The sequence below is a fragment of the Heterocephalus glaber genome, unplaced genomic scaffold, assembly GCF_053883595.1.
Source record: "Heterocephalus glaber isolate CG9 unplaced genomic scaffold, H.glaber_assembly_v1.0 deba00001593, whole genome shotgun sequence".
NCBI classification, from domain to species: Eukaryota; Metazoa; Chordata; class Mammalia; order Rodentia; family Bathyergidae; genus Heterocephalus; species Heterocephalus glaber.
The window spans coordinates 12,124,557-12,141,867 of record NW_028258368.1 but is presented as its reverse complement, the minus strand read 5'-3'; the positions used below and the strand labels follow the sequence as shown (position 1 = coordinate 12,141,867).

Here is a 17,311-nt window from a genome sequence, read left to right as displayed (position 1 = left end):
CTGTTCCTGGTCTATCTTATGCACTCTAGCTTTTCTGTGGTTATGGTCCATCTTTCTGGTCCCGCTCCATCTTTGTAAGCTCTGGACTTCCTCCTAGAGTCTAAACCTTCACAGCTGCCAACAGACAGGAGTCAGTGGTTCCCACTGTCTTTCACACTGCCAGTCCCTGAACTCCAGTTTTATATCTCTGCAGCACATAAAAATGTTGACAACTCTATCTAGCTTCTCATTCTCTATGATGCCACATTTTGCTTAGTGTCAGTGATGCTGAATCTAAGCCAACAATTCAGTGCCAAGAATACCCCCCAAAAAACCTTCCACTCTTTCTGTTTCCCTGTTCCCTGGATCCTCCTTCCCCCTGGGCTTGTTTTGTTTCTCCTTTTAGGCAGCTATGTGTTGACAACCATGTTAAAGGGAAAAGGTACATAAAATATTGGGCTCACCGCAATGTGGTTCCTTCCTCTAAGGGATTTTGGCCTCACAAGTCCTAGATGTGTTTGTAGCTGTCAGGTACCTTCAAACAGATGTTTTTATGTGCTTTTATTTTATGCAGCTTTCTGTATGATCTCCTTGTTTGGATGGTCTGCTTCAAGCTGTTCTCTCATAGCTAGAAGTGGGATGTGCTTGCATCACACATTCACATTGGCAAAGTATCGTCATGTTTAGATTCAGGGCTTTTAACTTACAGAGGATAAAAATACTCAGAGGATTATAAATGCATAAATTTCATTTCAAATGTAAGCTAGAAAAAGACAGCTTTGTCAACATTACATTTTCTTCCTTTAATGAAGGTGCATATTTATGAGAGGCTCTAACAAATTTTAATAGGCTACTATCAAGTTCCTAATATGCACTGATTCCATTGTTTTCAACAGTCATAGACAATTACAGAATCTCTAGGGTGTGTCAGTAGCACACAGAATGGAGGAAGAGACTTCCCAGTTCAGAAGCAGAAGCAGTGATCCTATGTTCAGCCAATTGGCTGAAGAGGCATTACCTGGGAACCAATGTGTTTAACAGTAGGAAGAAAAATATTCCTACCCCCTAGAAGCACAAGAATATTGGGTCACATTAGCAAATTGTAATTCTACACAATATATATGTCAATAAACGTGGGAATACCACTCTTTGGGAGAGAGTGATCTCCACAATAAAGCCATTAAAATGTCCATGGCTTCTCAGAGAAGGATCTGGGAGAGCCAGCCCTAAAAACTTAAGACACTTATCTGCCAGAAAATTAAGAGAAATAGTGAAAGAATATGTGTAACATGGCGGGAATGTCAATATGGGAAACAGCAAGAGATTTGGGGTGGCCAAAGCATAATATGCCTAAATATAAAAGGATAGGATACAAAATGTATAGGACAGGGTCAACCAGAATTGGTCACTCAGATGTCATACCACAGGAAAAGAGGAAACAAAGAAATGCCTTGGTTTGTAATGGGACACTATGGGTGTGTTCACACAGTGCCTATGTCTGCTTGTGACAGGTAAAATGTTTTGAGCAGTCCTGATACTGCCTCAGTGACCTATCATCACAGCGTAAAGAGTAGGAATTTCCAGAAGATGGGGTATAGAGGGAGGAGACGGGGGGGCATAATTTAGAGAGAGAGGAATGTGGGGAAGTGGCATAGAATCAATATGGCTATATGAATCAGATGGCATGAAGCTAAAAACAGTTTTCACAAATATCAGAAATGAGTCACATTTAAGTGAGCAGCTCACCTTTAGAACAAATTCTGTTGATGATCACACATTCTGAGATGGATGAGCACACCCACTTCATGACCAGAGAATAAATAAATGGGTGCAGCATGGGCTTTTAAAGTCAAAAGGCTTAAAGCACTTTGAGAAAATGGAAAGTACATGTAGAGATATATTATCATGCCCTAGAAAAATTGAGAGAATAGGAACATGGAAAACAAATACAAATTAAAATTTCAGAACTATGTAGAAAGTGTGATTAGGGCTGGACAAATGCCAAACATAACATTAGGCTTTTAATGTCTGTGCACGTACTTTCAGAAATACAAATGTAGCTTGCACCTAAGAGTTTGCTTTATGGGGGGGTGGGGCAGGTAACTGATTGTTATAGAGGAAAAAAGAAATTCTAAAAAAAATTTGAAAACTCACTTATCATTCCTCACAAACAAATCTACACATGACCCTGTGTTAGGAGCAAATACCAAATTTTGCCAAGTAACTACTGACAGCAGCTGTGACTATATCAGCCAACCTAGTTGGTGATGTTCATTCTTTTTATTTTTAATTCATTAAGTTTATCGGTACATGTAGGTATACAATGGTGATGTTCATTCTTAACTAAATCCAGCCATTGCCAATGAATTTAATGCAAATATTTATGCTGTGTTTGACTTGATTCCACTTAGTAGGAACAGGATAAGTATGGATTATTTCTTTTCACAAATAGGACTTTATTTATCACTATTCAAAATCTGGATTTTAAACAGACTCTTGAACTGGTGGTTCATATCCATCAGCATGCTCAACGTTAGCTCCAGTCTCATCTCCAGTAGCTTTTCCAGAGCTACTACCTTCACCATGAAGCTCCATGAATTTTCCCAATTCAAACTTGGGCTTCTTCAGCATTTTTACTTTTCTGACAAAGACATCATGAAGAGGATAAATAGACTGGCAAACCTTTTCTATGTCTTTCCTAATGCTGTCTGTAATCAACTTATTTACCACTTCCTTCAAGTCATTTGTCTGCACTTCTCGGGTCATGATTTCCATCATCTTCTTCTGGATTTGGTGGACCTGTTGGTGCTGAGCATAAGAGGTCTTCTGTATCTGATTCTTCCTTTTTTTAGTAAAACCAACACGGAACAAACGAAGCAAATAACCATCGGTAGTCTTGACGTCAACATGAGCTTCGATCACGGTCTGACATTTCTTGACCATGGAGCACATTTTGTCATGGGTGAGATCCATACCATGGAAGTTAGTCAGGCAGTTTTTGCCCTGAACATCGTCCTTAATTAGCTTGAATTTTCTAAAGGCAACTTCATTGTTCTGCAGATCAGCAAGGCTCACTTCAAACACACAACCTTTGAGCCCATCAGATGCAATTTTGGTTCCTTGACTTCTGGTAACTAGTATTTTTCCAATACTTCTTATGTTGAACATAGCCGGTGCCTTCACATCATACCAGTCTTTTTTAGAAAATGGGTCAACGACTTTCTTCTTGGCACTCTTTTTGCACCTTTCGTAAGGTGCTTGTTCTTGCCCACCACCTTGGTGCTGCTCAGAGAGCCAAAAGGGCTGGATTATTTCATTTTTAGTCATTTACAATCTATATAGGAAAAAAAACCTGACAAGAAATACGACAGTGTCTGTATATATTAGACCAATGTTTAAATGACATCCAGGATTACAGATAAACTGCCATGCAGAAACTTACCTTGCTGTTCAACCAATACAATTATCATGTGTCCATTGTCAGGACTTGATGATTTAAATACTGAATTTCTTTAAAAACAACATAATGTCACCACTGCACAAAATGAACTTACATTATCCTCATGTTTATTTATATTCATAAGCAACTCATCAACGGAATCAGATTACAGCAGTAAAAATAATCCACAATTGTAGTAATTCATAGAGGTCAAGAGGACTTTTGCATCATTCTAACACATAACAGAATATTCATTTCTCACTGGAAATGGGATAAAGAAGATGTGGGGTTTTTTTAATAAAATGGAGTACTTCTCAGCCATAAAGAATGAGAATCTAGAGACATTTATAGCTAAATGGATGCATACTGAGGCCATGCTCTTAAGTGAAATAAATAGGAAACACATGTCTAAATAACGAATAGTTTCTCTGGTGTGAGAAACTGAAAGTGTAAATAAGGATTAAAATGATTAAAATGAATAATTGATAATTTGAAATATTAAAAGGTCCAAAGGTTAGGGGTGGTTGGAGGGGAAAGGGAAAGGAAAGAAGGGAAAGGAAAAATTATGAGAAAAGAAAAAAAATGAAAATGAAATCTATGTAAATAGGGAAGGGTGGAGGGGGTGAAGGGTGCACAGGTAATGGGGAAAAAAATAAGAAGCAAGATCCATCATGTACAGGTACAAGCACCCAATGTTAAATGTAAACATATTATATACCTAAAATGTACCAATAAAAGAATTTTTTAAAAAAAGAATACTTTATTTCTTCCACAGCTTTTCTTCCTTCAGATGAGTCAGAAAATTTAATGATATTTTCATGAAAATATGTCCTCTAGAATAAAGAAAACTTTTGGTCTCATTGGAAGAATGATATGATTAACCAATCATATGAGTGTCATCTATGATATAAGTCAGAAACCAGAGTGACTATCCAAATGTTCAGAATTCATTGAATTTTAACTGCTCCACTACACAGAGCCCACGTGCTTACTATAGAGTAAATATTTATGTCTCTCCGAAATTCATATGATGAAACCTAATTCCCATTGAGATGGTATTAGAGATGGGCTTTGGGGATGTGATTAGTTCATGATTGCATTAGAGATCCTGAAGAGATCCGCACTCCTTCCCTATTTGGGTTTACAGTGAGAGATACCATCTAAGAACCAGTAGACAGACCTCTCCAGACATAGAATCTGCCTGCACATTGACCTTAGACTTTCCAGCTTCCATTTCTGTCCAAAATAAATATCCTGTTGTTTGTAAGTCACTCGATCTATGGTACTTTGTTATAATGTGTGAATTGACTCTGACAGTTTCATTGTTTGAATGATTTTTCAAAAGGAGGGACATGATTTAACATTTGTGCTTGCTGTCACATATCCACAGTTTTGAAGGTCAAAACAAATGAATAAAAATCTCCTCCTATGCAAGCCAGAAGTGGTGTTTCAGCCTTAAAATTTCTCTGAACTTTTATCCACAGCTTATTAGTTTAAAAAAATAGAATTTACAAGATGGGAATGGAGAATACCCCCTGACAGTTCCTCTCTTTATGGTTTCAGTTACCAGCAATCAAATTGCAATCTAAAATTTTTAATGGAAAATTCTAGAAGTAAATAATTCTTCAGTTTTAAATTACTTGTCATTCCGACGAGCATGATGAAATCTTGCATCTTCTTTTCCAATTATCCAGGATATGAATTGCCCCTTTGTCTAGAATATTCCCATTGTGTGTATGTAAATATTCAAAAATCTGAAATAATCTGAATCCAAAACACATTTATCCTAAGCATTTCCATTAAGGGATCCTTAACCTTTACGGCATTTAGACTGGTTATGAATATCCCACCACAGAATGCAGGATGTAGTAGGGAAACTTGTGTGCAGTATTTGAGGAGTAGTACGGTCCCCTGTGGATCTTTTCTCAGGCCCAGTTTGTTTGGTGCTATGCACCTTGACAAGCTAGTTCCTGGCAAATGTCCCCTTCACATTGAGTGGGGCAGGAATTCAAAGGATAAGGTGAAGTAGGACACATAGACTATGCACACACTCACTCTCCTTTCCTGACTGTGCAGGGTCCCTTTCTTTTTTGTGAGACTGCTGATCTCAGAGTCTCTGGTTTGACTCCACTGAGTCTCTCTTGCCTTTTAAAAAATGTTTTATTTTGAAATAATTAAAATAACAAGAAGTTCCTAATGTAGTATACTCTTCCACCTAGTCTCTCCCAATAAAGACATTGCATTAATTTACATTACAATTAGGAAGTTAATTTTGGTCTATCTACTGGCCTACTCACCATACTGAGTTTTTTCCATTTTTTAAACATGAGTTTTTTTCTGTGTGCATGAGTGTATGGCTCTGTTTTATTTTGTCCTATGTATGCATGTGTGTGACAGTCCTACAATCTCTCATGTGTTCCAGGTAAGACTGTCTGGTCATTCAAGCTCTCTTCTACATCTTTCATCACTAGATGAGTAGCTCTGGGAATGACCAAAGACATGCAGTATTAACAATTTTCCCTAAATGAAGAGTTACTACTATTCACTATTGCATTAAAACCCTATTCAAGGGCTGGGGATTTAGCTCAGTGGTTCCAGCGCCTGCCTCACAAGCACAAGGTCCCAAGTTTGATCCCCAGTACCCTCCAAAAATAAAACTATTCAATTAAGAAAGAAAAATTAAGTATAAAGATTAGAGCAGAAGAGAAAGATGGCAAGGAGTACCAGAGAATTATACTCTATGCAGAAACTTCAAGTGAACCAATGGAAAAACCAGGTCAAGTGAAAAAAATGACTGTCTATAAGAATAAAATATAAATTTCTTATGGATCAATAAGAGTAATTAGAAAACTATAGTGACAAAATATCAGACATATTAAAAGCAGGACAAAGTACCTAGGAAATCACACAAGACATAAAACATTTATGAAGAAATTGAGAAATGCTGCTGAGAACATAAAGGTGGCCCACATTGTCAGAAATATCAGGCACATGGTATAAAGACTAAAGATGGCAAAAATATAAGATTTCACCATTATTCCCCCAAAATAGTGCAATCACAGGCAATATTTCAATAAAATCTTTCATAGAAGCTGACAAAATGATCCTAACTTGTATATCATTTTATTACATACATTTTATATAAAAATATATAAAGTATATAATATATAAAATATACATAGTTTATATATTTTATTATACAAAGTAATTTTTACAGAAAAAAGCTAAAACTTTTGTAGAAAATAGAAAACCAAAGACTTTTCCTTTAAGGTATCAAAACATATTTTAAATTTTAAGTTATGTTAGCAGTATAGGATTTATATTTAATGAGTGAAAAAAGGAATATAACTGAAGATATAGAATGAATATGTATATATTTATGCATGAAGTTCGAAGGGGAACAAGGTGGTCTCCACACTATAAAACCTAGCAAAGACTGATAAATATTCTTCATCAATTTTAGTACTATTGTATGTACAGAAAACCAAAGTTAGAAGACAAAAGCCTTAAGAAAACATTTTTTCCATATAAAACACAGAAAGAATATCGTTAAACATTAATAAGACATGTACATTTTTTAAAAACTAGAAAATAAAATAAAGACAGGAATGTACATAAAAGAAAGAAAATACTTGATAATAAGGAGAAGCTCTTGAACTTCACTAAAATAAAATATACAACCTAAACTATAGTTAATATTTCTACCTACTAGATTGCTAAAGTTTATAGTTCTATAATATCCTAGTTGGGAGGTGTGAGGAAATGTACATCCTTACACATTGTGCTTGTCTGTCATTTTGCTTGTCTTCCTTAAAAAGAAAAAAGGACTGTCCACCTAACATTCTACACAAGCTCTTCATTAAGTCAAACACACAAATTTACAAGTACCACGAAAACACAAATGCAAGAGCTGAATATGAGTGACTTTTAGCACAGGTTATTTTTGTTGGAGTTTATTTGAATTATCTAAATATAAGTTGAAGCTATCCAATGCAAACTGAAGTTATTTCATTTCGGTCTTAGATATGGTACAGTTTCCATAGCAACTGTTTTTTAAATTAAAGAAATCCTTTAAAAGAACACCTGTGTCAATAAGCATACATCTAAAATATGTAAGCACTTACAACTCAACTCAATGTACTTTTGTTTCCTCTATGTTAATTCCTGAATTTCACCTAAGAAATAAAGATTAATAATTTGTCTCATAACTATGTCACTTTAGGCTGAAATGCCTCCAACTGCTATACAATTGCATTTCTCATGATTTCCTAGGGAGTGAAAACAAAAATTCATTACCAATACTTTCTGAAGGGCTCTCTCTCTCTTTTTTTTTTTAATTTTTTTCACTGAATAGAAAGGAAGTGAAAGGGAAGAGGCTGCAGTATGAAGGAAGAGAGAAGGCTGGAATGGAGCCTTGATTAGTGAAAGGATTTTAAAGAAATTTAAAATCCACCTGGCACTCAGATTTAAAAAAAAAAAAGCAATGGAGTTACAGTTGAGGCACTGACATCTCCGTCTGGATTGCACAGGGTGGTAATGACTCATCCTTCATTGCTATGCCAGCCCACCTTTCCAGCACAAGGTTTCATTAAGGTTAAAACAAATTGAAAAGCAAAATGCAAGGCTAGTATCAATGTATCCCTGGCAAGTTTTAGTGACCTGTCACCGTGAAATGAACCCTAATATGCCCAACTGAAAGCTGCACAGGCAAGTGTATCTAATGACAGGTCTTCAGGAAGAATCTGTGTAGAAAAATTGAAAGTTACTCTAATGTTACCTGGCAGTTTGTAGACTGACCTTCATAGACATTAGTGTGACATAAAGGCTGTCTGAGTAACCAGGCAGGGGAAATATAATTGGCAATGTAAGATTTTAATAGGGTACATAAAAGACAAATAGATGCCATCTCTTCCATACAATTTTCTAATAATGACAATTGTGTGTATGTTAAATGAAAGCATGGGTGAATTCAATTCGGTTTTTATAGAATAGCAATAATATCAAATACAAAATGATAATGTAATGTGATTTGTATGTACTTTAAAGTGAATTTTTCACATATGAAAGTTATCACATTAAAAGTCATGATTTATCCTGAGAACTGGAAAAGATTGAGTTGTCCTGGAAATATATTCCTCATTCTTCCATATTATGTTATACTCCCCTCACTAAGAGTTTTGTCAGTCATGTATGCATGTACACTTGTGACATGCACGTGCATGTGTGAGTGTGTAGTAAGCGCAGGAATATTCATCAAGAAAGGAAGGAACAGTGAGTAAAGAAAGGAAAACAGAAATATTACTGTTCTTTATTTTCCATACTGCTCTTCAGTGCTGGCTTCTAAATTGTTATATAAAAAGAACCCAGAAAAGGCAATCTTACTGGAGGAACTTTCTGTAACCTTAACATTGTGTATGTGTTTTTTAGAATATGTATTTAGGGTCTTTGAGAAGCTTATTAATATTTCATGGTGATGAAAACTTTTAAACATCCTGCTTTGTATCCTTATTGCTGCTGACCTGCATTAATACTTAATCCTAATGTGACATGAATGATCATGAGGTCATAGTGACCATGGCAGGACATTATGATCTCAAATTGCAACTTTGGTCTCCATACTTGCATTAATCATGGGTCACCAGAAAAACTGAACCAATAGGATACAAACAAAGAAATTTATTATAAAGAACAGGGTCACAAAATTATGGAGGCTGATCCACAAGCTAGAAACCCAGGAAAAACATTGGTGAAAATCCTAATCCAAATGAAAAAGCACAAGAACCAGAATCACCTGTGGCACACATCCTTGTCTGAGGGCAGGAAAATGTCAATGTCCCAGCCCCATGAGTCAGGCAGAGAGAAAACCCTACCATTTTCTGCTATTTTCTTTTTTTCAGCCTCATAACAAGGTGGAGAGGTTCATCAGCACTGAGGAAAGAAATCTGAATTGTCCTCCAGAATCTCACTCCATAAACATTTTCACACAGACAATCAATGGCCCCACCAAGATGACCCATAGCACTGCCACAATATTTCTAATCTCTATACTTTTACAATCTGTAATCCATTACAATCTCTAATGTGTCCCTTTTCCTATGTCCACCTGAAAATAATGAATATGAAAGTTGCAAATTCATCTTGCACTACATAATTGTATACAACAATGCAGCTAGAAAGATCACAACAACTAGATTATTTGGCATGCAAGTGGTCAATAGGCAGGAGTTTGGGGTTTTTTTTTGAATGGTTGGGATTTTTTTCTCTCTCTTTTGCTATCGTTGCAAGACTTTGTGAGTCCTATTTTCTCACAAATGTCTTCCAAGTGGCATAGTACAATTTAAGAAGGTACTACCACTTACTGTTTCATGACCCATGAAGTTACTAAACATTTTCATACTTTCACTTCTTAAATTGTATGTCAGCATACTGATAAGACTTCTCTCATTGGATTGTCATAAATATTAAATGAGAATGCAGAGGTGACATATAAATGAGTACATGATAGGAAGTAAGCACTTAATAAAACATATCCTAGGACCAGGGATGTAGCTCAGAGGCACAGCACCTGCCTGGCAAGCAGAAGGCCCTGAGTTTGATTCCTGGTACCAAAGAAATAAAATAAATAAGTAAATAAATAAATAAATGTGACCTATTACTATTCCAACTATAAGTATTGACTTAAAATTCTGCCAAAGCTATCCATGCAAATTTTCATGCTGACTTTTAAGTTAAATTGATCAGGGGCTTTGAATTTTTTCCAATGAGATGTCTTTATGTCCTCTAATGCAATGTCATTGAAGTTCCTGGAATTCTTTTTGAACAGCTATCAAAACATGAAAATATTTTATCTGAACATTCTGTATCACAGGAAGGTATTGAGAGTCATCATTTCTGATTTCATTTTTATTCCTTTAAAAGTAACAAACAGAACACATAAGTGAGAAAAACATTAGGAGACAGATTCATTAGTATGGAAGTTCCCAGCCTCCCCTCATGGAAAGTATAATTTAAGGCTTAGAATGATGAAAAAAATTAAGAGACCTGTGACTTTTATTTTATGGCTCACATGGAGCCTATCATGCACTATGAAGGAAGGGCTTCAATAGTGTATTAATTCTGAAAATACTGGCATTTATAAAAATACTCTCTGTATTCCTGTTACAAAAATAAACAAACTAAACATAGATACAAAAAAACATAGGATTTACTGTCCTTGGCCTTGGTGACATACACCAAGGCTTGTTCATCTTCCTTGTCCACATCCAGCAGTGAACACAGCCCTGGCAAACAGCAAGCTAAGAGTTTAATATGAGTAAAACACTTAGGGAATCATGAAGGTGAGCATGGGGAACATTTGAGGAAGAACAAAGAAAATATATTTAGAGGAGATGGTTTCTTGTGTGTTTACTGGAAACTATATGGCCAAAGAGACACTAAATGATGTTTTCCCATTAATGCAATAGTAGACCTGGACAGAGACCACATAAAGATAGGGTGAGACATCCCAGACATTCAGAGATAATAAAAATAAAGATATATTTTATTCACGTTTTGGAAATATAACTTACATAAGGTAAATTTTACCATTTTCAGATATAAAATCTGCAAATACTAAAAATACATATATCATGTAACTACCGGCACAATCAAGATATAGAATACTTCTATCATCACATGTTCCCAATGTGCCATGATGTTACGAAAACTTTCCTATTACATCCCCAAGCAACTATTGATTTGCCTTTTGTCCTTGAAGCATGTACATTCCAAAGCATCTTTATGAGTTGAGTCTTTCAGTATACCGCCTTTGAGTTTGCTCTGCTTCATTTATCATGTTGCTCAGAGACAATCACATCAGTGTTGCATGCATCAGTAGACTGTTTTGTTTGCTGTTAATTAAATATTATTTCGAAAAGACTGTGATTACCATACCACTGTATCAAATGATATCAGTATTTTATATCTTTGAATTAAATATGCAAATCTGAATTCTATTTGACTCGTTTTACCTTTCTTTCTGTTAAATACCATGGACTTATGCATTAGTTGCTGATATAATTTTATTTTAATCATCATAAATGATTTAGAACATGAATGAATATAAATATAGTTCAATGTGTTTGCTAATGTTTTGTTTCTTTATTTTCTTCTTCCTACTGATTCTCCATGATTTACTCTTTTATCATTTCTTTATTGTTTGAAAAATTTATGTTAGCCATTTTTATGGTCTGTGACAGATTTATTTTTATTTCATCTGAGAATGTTTATTTCTGCTTCATTTCTAATTGTGTCTCACCTGACATAGAATTTAAGATTGACCTTGCTTCATCCCTCATAAAACAATGTGCCACTTCCTTCCGGCCTGGACAGTTTCATATGTAAAATTCACTGTTACTTGAATTCTCCAATAGGCTATGTGTCTTTTCTTTAAATGCTTTCAATACATTTTTCTTCTTCTTTATTTTTTCAGTAATTACAATATACCCTGACATGGATTTCTCAAGGTTCATGCTATTTTAGATTTTTTTCAGCTTCTTTATTATGTGTTTTTAATCTTTCATCCAATTTAGAAAATAGCCATCTATTACTTTTACAAATAGTCATCCAGCCCTGCTTTCTAACTAATCTCAGTCTTGAATGTTACAAATGCTACCAGTTATTGTCCCCAGGTCCCCAGGTCCCCAGGCTTCACTCACTTCTTTTTCTTCCATCCATGTCTTTGTGGTTCAGTGTTTCTCAGGTGGGTGGCTGTTGTGAGGGACATCTCTGACTGCCACTGAAAAGCTCCAGGCTGTGCAGCTGTCCCTGGTGGGGAAGACTCTTAGAGGAGACCAAAACAGGGTCCCCTGCCCACATACTGTTGGCAAATCTTCTCCTGTGCCACTGTGCTCTTTTGGTGTTGGCTATGGGACTCTTTTCTTCTTTCTTTTATCATTTTAGTTGAAAATCATATAGGTTACTTTCATTTGAACATGATTATGGAAAAAATTAAAACAATCTCATAATTTTTGTGTGAATGTACATATTCATTATTCTTGGGTAAGTGCCTAGGAGTGTTACTCTTGGACTAAAGTAAGCATAAATTATTTCAGTAAGAATCTATTGAAGAGAATTCTAGGAATGTATCATGATAGGAAGCACCATGATTCTGTCTCCTACCCAGACAACAACCGTGCTGTCAGAATCTGTTTGAACTATGTAGGAGATCTGGAGTCGATATTAGAGTTCTATGGCTTGTGACTTCTAGGTGAGGGCTTGAGTGGTAAAGTGGAAAATTGAGGTCAATTTCAGCTCTTATCTTGGAGAGGCAACCAATTTGGTCACCCTCAGCCCTGTGGCAGGCAACTGAAATAAGATTTAACAGGTACAAGGAAGCATCTGCTCACTTGTTGACAGGTTGATTGAAATGAATAAATCTGAGGCATTAAAAAGAGAAAAGTTAGGGAAAAAATAAACTGAACCTAAGGTGAGGTAGGATAGAATAGTAGGTAGAAAGGAGACAAGAACATCCTAACTAAAATTTATACTTTTAATATGAATACAACTTCTAGGACACAGTCGAAGTTACACAAGCTGTACATTGACCCAATTTATGAAGAAGGAGTGGGAGCTTTGCCATATAACAAGGGCAACACATGTCAACATTCCCTTATACTGCTTCCTTACCAGACCCATCACACTAAAAGGCTACAAACTGGCTTAATTAAGAAAGTAAGCAACAGGCTGAGAGAATCCAGAGAATGCTTAAAGCACCTATCTCAAAAAAAAAAAAAAAATCCCTTTATGAGGAAGGGTTGGGATACTTTTTCCCAGACCTTTCAGTCTAATAAAAAAGTATAACTAGTATGAGTTTCAAACTATACTGAGGCTTTCACTCTATCAAAAAAGTATAAATGGTACCAGTTCTAATTTCTTTGAGTGCCTGTACTCCCCTATTGAGTGCATCCTAAATCTCTGCCTGATAATCTCTTCTCAATAGGCCTCCTTCTGACCAGCTATGCTACCAAAGGAGTGGGCTAATTTTATTACAGCTTTCTTGAATATATCCCAGACCCAGCCTGGTGACAAAGAAACAATCAAGGAAATGCAATCAAGGAGACCTTCCAAATTTAATGGAAGACATAAATACAAATATCCAAGAAGCTCAACAAATTTTAAGAAGGATGTACTGAAAGAGACATTAAAACCAATTATAATCAAGCTGTTGAGAAGCCAGAGAGAAAACTGAAAGCAGCAGAATATTCATATAAAAGGGATTCTTACTAAAATTAGCATACTTCTTATCCGAAATTCTGAAAGTCATAAAGTAGTGAATGAATACATTCAAAGTGCTACAAGAAAAATATGGCAATCAAGACAAAAAACAAACAAAAAAATCCTTGTCTTTCTGAGGGTTTGGAGATTGGTAGCTTCTGCCAAACAAAAATCAAGCATATCCAGTAAACTTGTCTTTCAAAAATTAGGAGGAAATAAGATTGTTATCAGATAAACAAAACCCAAGGAATTTAATTGCTACTTTATCTGTCCTCAAAGAATGTTAAAAGTTGAAAGGAAAGGACAATGGGCACAAAGTCAAATGTGAACTAAAGATCTCATTTAAAATAGATTTGTAGGCAATTATAAAACTAGCATCATTCTAATTTTGATTTTCAGCTTTGCTTTTTATTTTTAGATGATTTTAAAAAGCAGCTATATAACAACAATTATTAATCTCCTTGGGGACAGATAATATGGGTAATTATAAAGTCAATTAAGAAAATAAATGAATATACCATAAAAATTCGGAACAAAAAATCAATAAGGCATGCTAAAACAAAAGAAAAAAATGACAGCAGGTTTCTCATTTTTTAAAACAATTTTATTTTATTGGTACATTTTAGAAATACAGTATAATGACATTCATAACTGGAAATTTGCACCTTTACATACTCTCTTGGTTCTTATTTTTGTCCCTTTCCCTGGCCTCCCTTCAACCCCTCCATCCCTCCCTATTTACAAAGACTTTCTTTCCATTTTTTCATTTTCTCATATTAATTCCATTCCCTTCTTTCCCTTCCCCTATCCCTCCCACTTCCCCTTCCCCTTTGCTGCTTTTCTTCCTATTTCACATTATCTATTATACCTTTTAGTCCTTATTTATACTTTCAGTTTCTCACACTAGAGAAATTATTTGGTATTCACACCTAAGTGTCCTGTTTATTTAACTGAAGAGTATCTCTTCAATGGGCATCCATTTAACAGTAAATGAATCTAATTTCTTTCTTATGGCTGAGTAGTACTCCACTTTATTTAAAAAATGACATTTTCTTTGTCTAGTCTGCAGTTGATGAGCATTTGGGCTGTTTCCAAGTTTTAGCTATTATAAACTGTACTGATATGAACATGGGTGCACATATATCACTGTGGTATGATTCTTTTAATTCTTTGGGGAAGATACCCAGCAGGGGAATAGCTGGGTCAAATGGGACTTCCAGTCCTAGTTCTTTGAGGTATCTCCATACTGATTTCCACAGTGGTTGCACCAGTACACACTCCCACCAACAGTGGAGCATGGTTCCTCTTTCCCCACAGCCCCACCAGCATTTGTTATTGATTTCTTGATAGCAGCCATTCTTTCTGGGGTGAAGTAGAATCTCAGTGTTGTTTTCATTTGCATCTCTTGAATGACAAGTGACGTTGAACATTTTTTCATATGTTTATTTGCCATTTATACTTCTTCATGTGAGAAATGTCTGTTCATTTCAGATGCCCATTTTTGGATTGGGTCTTTAAATTTGGGAGGCCTGATCTTTTTAAGTTCTTTATAGATTCGAAATAGTAGACCTTTGTCTGAGGGACTGCTGGTGAAAAATTTTTCCCACATTGTGGGTTGTCTCTTCACACTACTGGTGGTTTTTCTTGCTGTGCAGAGGTTTTTTAGTAAGAAGAGATCCCACTTGTTGATTGTTTGTGCTAGTTCACAGGCAACTGAGGTTTTGTTCATAAAATCTTTTCCTACCCCAATGTCTTGAAGAGTTCTACCTAACCTCTGTTTCAGCCTGTTCAGTGTTTCTATTTCAATATTTAGAACTTTAATCCATTTTGATATTATTTTACTTCATGGTGAGAGATATAGGTCTAGTTTTAGTCTTTGGCAAATTGTAACCCAATTTCTCCAGCACCATTTATTAAAGAGACTATCATTCCTCCAGTGAGAATGTTTGGCTCCTTTGTCAAAGATGAGGTGGCTGAGTGGGTCTGGAGTTGTTTCTGCATCTTCTAATCTGTTCCACTGGTCCTCAGGCCTGTTTTTTGCCAGTACCATGCTGTTTTATCACAGTAGCTTTGTAGTATAGTTTCAAGTTGGGGGTTGTAATACCACCTGCCATGTCTCTGTTACCTAGAATTGCTTTTGCTATTCTGGGAATCTTCTTGTTCCAATTGAATTTTTGGATTGTTTCCACAAGGTCAATGAAGTATGCTGCTGGGATTTCAATTGGGATTGCATTGCATCTATATAGCAATTTTGGAAGTATCACCATTTTCACTATGTTTATCCTTCCTACCCAGGAGCAGGGGGTGTGTTTCCATTTTCTGATATCATCTTCAATCACTCTTTTCAAATTGCTATAGTTTTCAGAGCAGAGATCTTTGATTTCTTTTGTTAGATTGATTCCTAGGTATTTCAATTTTTGGATGCTATTGTGAAAGGAACTGATTGCCCCATTTCTCTCTCAGTGAGTTGTTGTTCTTGTAGAGGAAAGCTATTGATTTTTGTATGTTGACCTTGTATACAGCTATTCTACTGAATTTGGTTATTAAGTTTAGAAGACTTTTGATGGAGTTCTAGCTGTCCTCAATAAACAGTATCATATCATCTGCAAATAAGGACAATTTGACGTCTTCATTTTGTATTTTCATTCATTTTATTTCTTTCTCTCGTCTAATTGCTGTGGCTATTGTTTCCAAAACTATATTGAACAGGAGTCATGATAGTGGGCATCTTTGTCTTGTTCCTGATTTTAGTAAGAAGGATTTCAATTTTTGACCAATTTGATATGATATTGGCTATTGGTTTTTCATAGATGGCCTTTATCAGATTGAGATAGAGACCATTTATTCCAATTTTTTGTAGGATTTTTACCATAAATGCATGTTGGATTTCGTTGAGCGCCTTTTCTGCATCAATTGAGATGATCATATGGTATTTTTCACTTGGCTCAATTGATATAGTGTATTACATTTATTTATTTGCATATGTTGAACCATCCTACATCCCTGGGATGAATCCCACTTGGTCAGGGTATATGATCTTCTTGATGATCTTCTGCATTCTATTTGCCAGTATCTTATTAAGGATTTTTGCATCTGTGTTCATTAGTGAGATTGGCCTATAGTTTTCTAGTTTTCTCTCTCGGACCTGGAGATTTAGCTCAGTGGTTCCGCCTCCTGCCACAAAAGTGCAAGGACCAGAGTTTGATCCCCAGTACCAAAAAAAAAAAAAAAAGAGAAGATACAAATAGTTTTCTCTTTCATTTTGAGTCTTTCTCTGCTTTGGGGATCAAGGTGATGCTTGCTTCCAGGAATGAATTTGGGATTATTGCTTCCCTTTCAATTTCATTGAAGAGTTTAAACAGTAGTGACAGTAGTTCCTCTCTAAATGTCTTGTAGAATTCAGCAGTGAAGCCATCAGTAACCAGGCTTTTCTTAGTTGGTAAGTTTTTAATTATATTTTCAATTTCATTGATTTATATTGGGTTGTTTAGAATTTTTAGGTCTTCTTCATTCAACTTTGGTAATTCATGCATATCTAGGAATCTGTCCATTTTTTCTGTGTTTTCCATCTTAATGATGTATAGGTTCTTGAAGTAGGTATTGATGATCCTCTGGATTTATGCTGAGTCTATTGTAATT

The 17,311-nt window shown here is 35.5% G+C and overlaps 1 pseudogene; it reads right to left on the bottom strand.

The window, feature by feature from the left end:
* Positions 1 to 2,449: 2,449 nt before the first annotated feature.
* On the bottom strand, positions 2,450 to 5,244 carry LOC101726316 (small ribosomal subunit protein eS1 pseudogene; annotated as a pseudogene).
* Between the last annotated feature and the right edge of the window lie 12,067 nt (positions 5,245 to 17,311).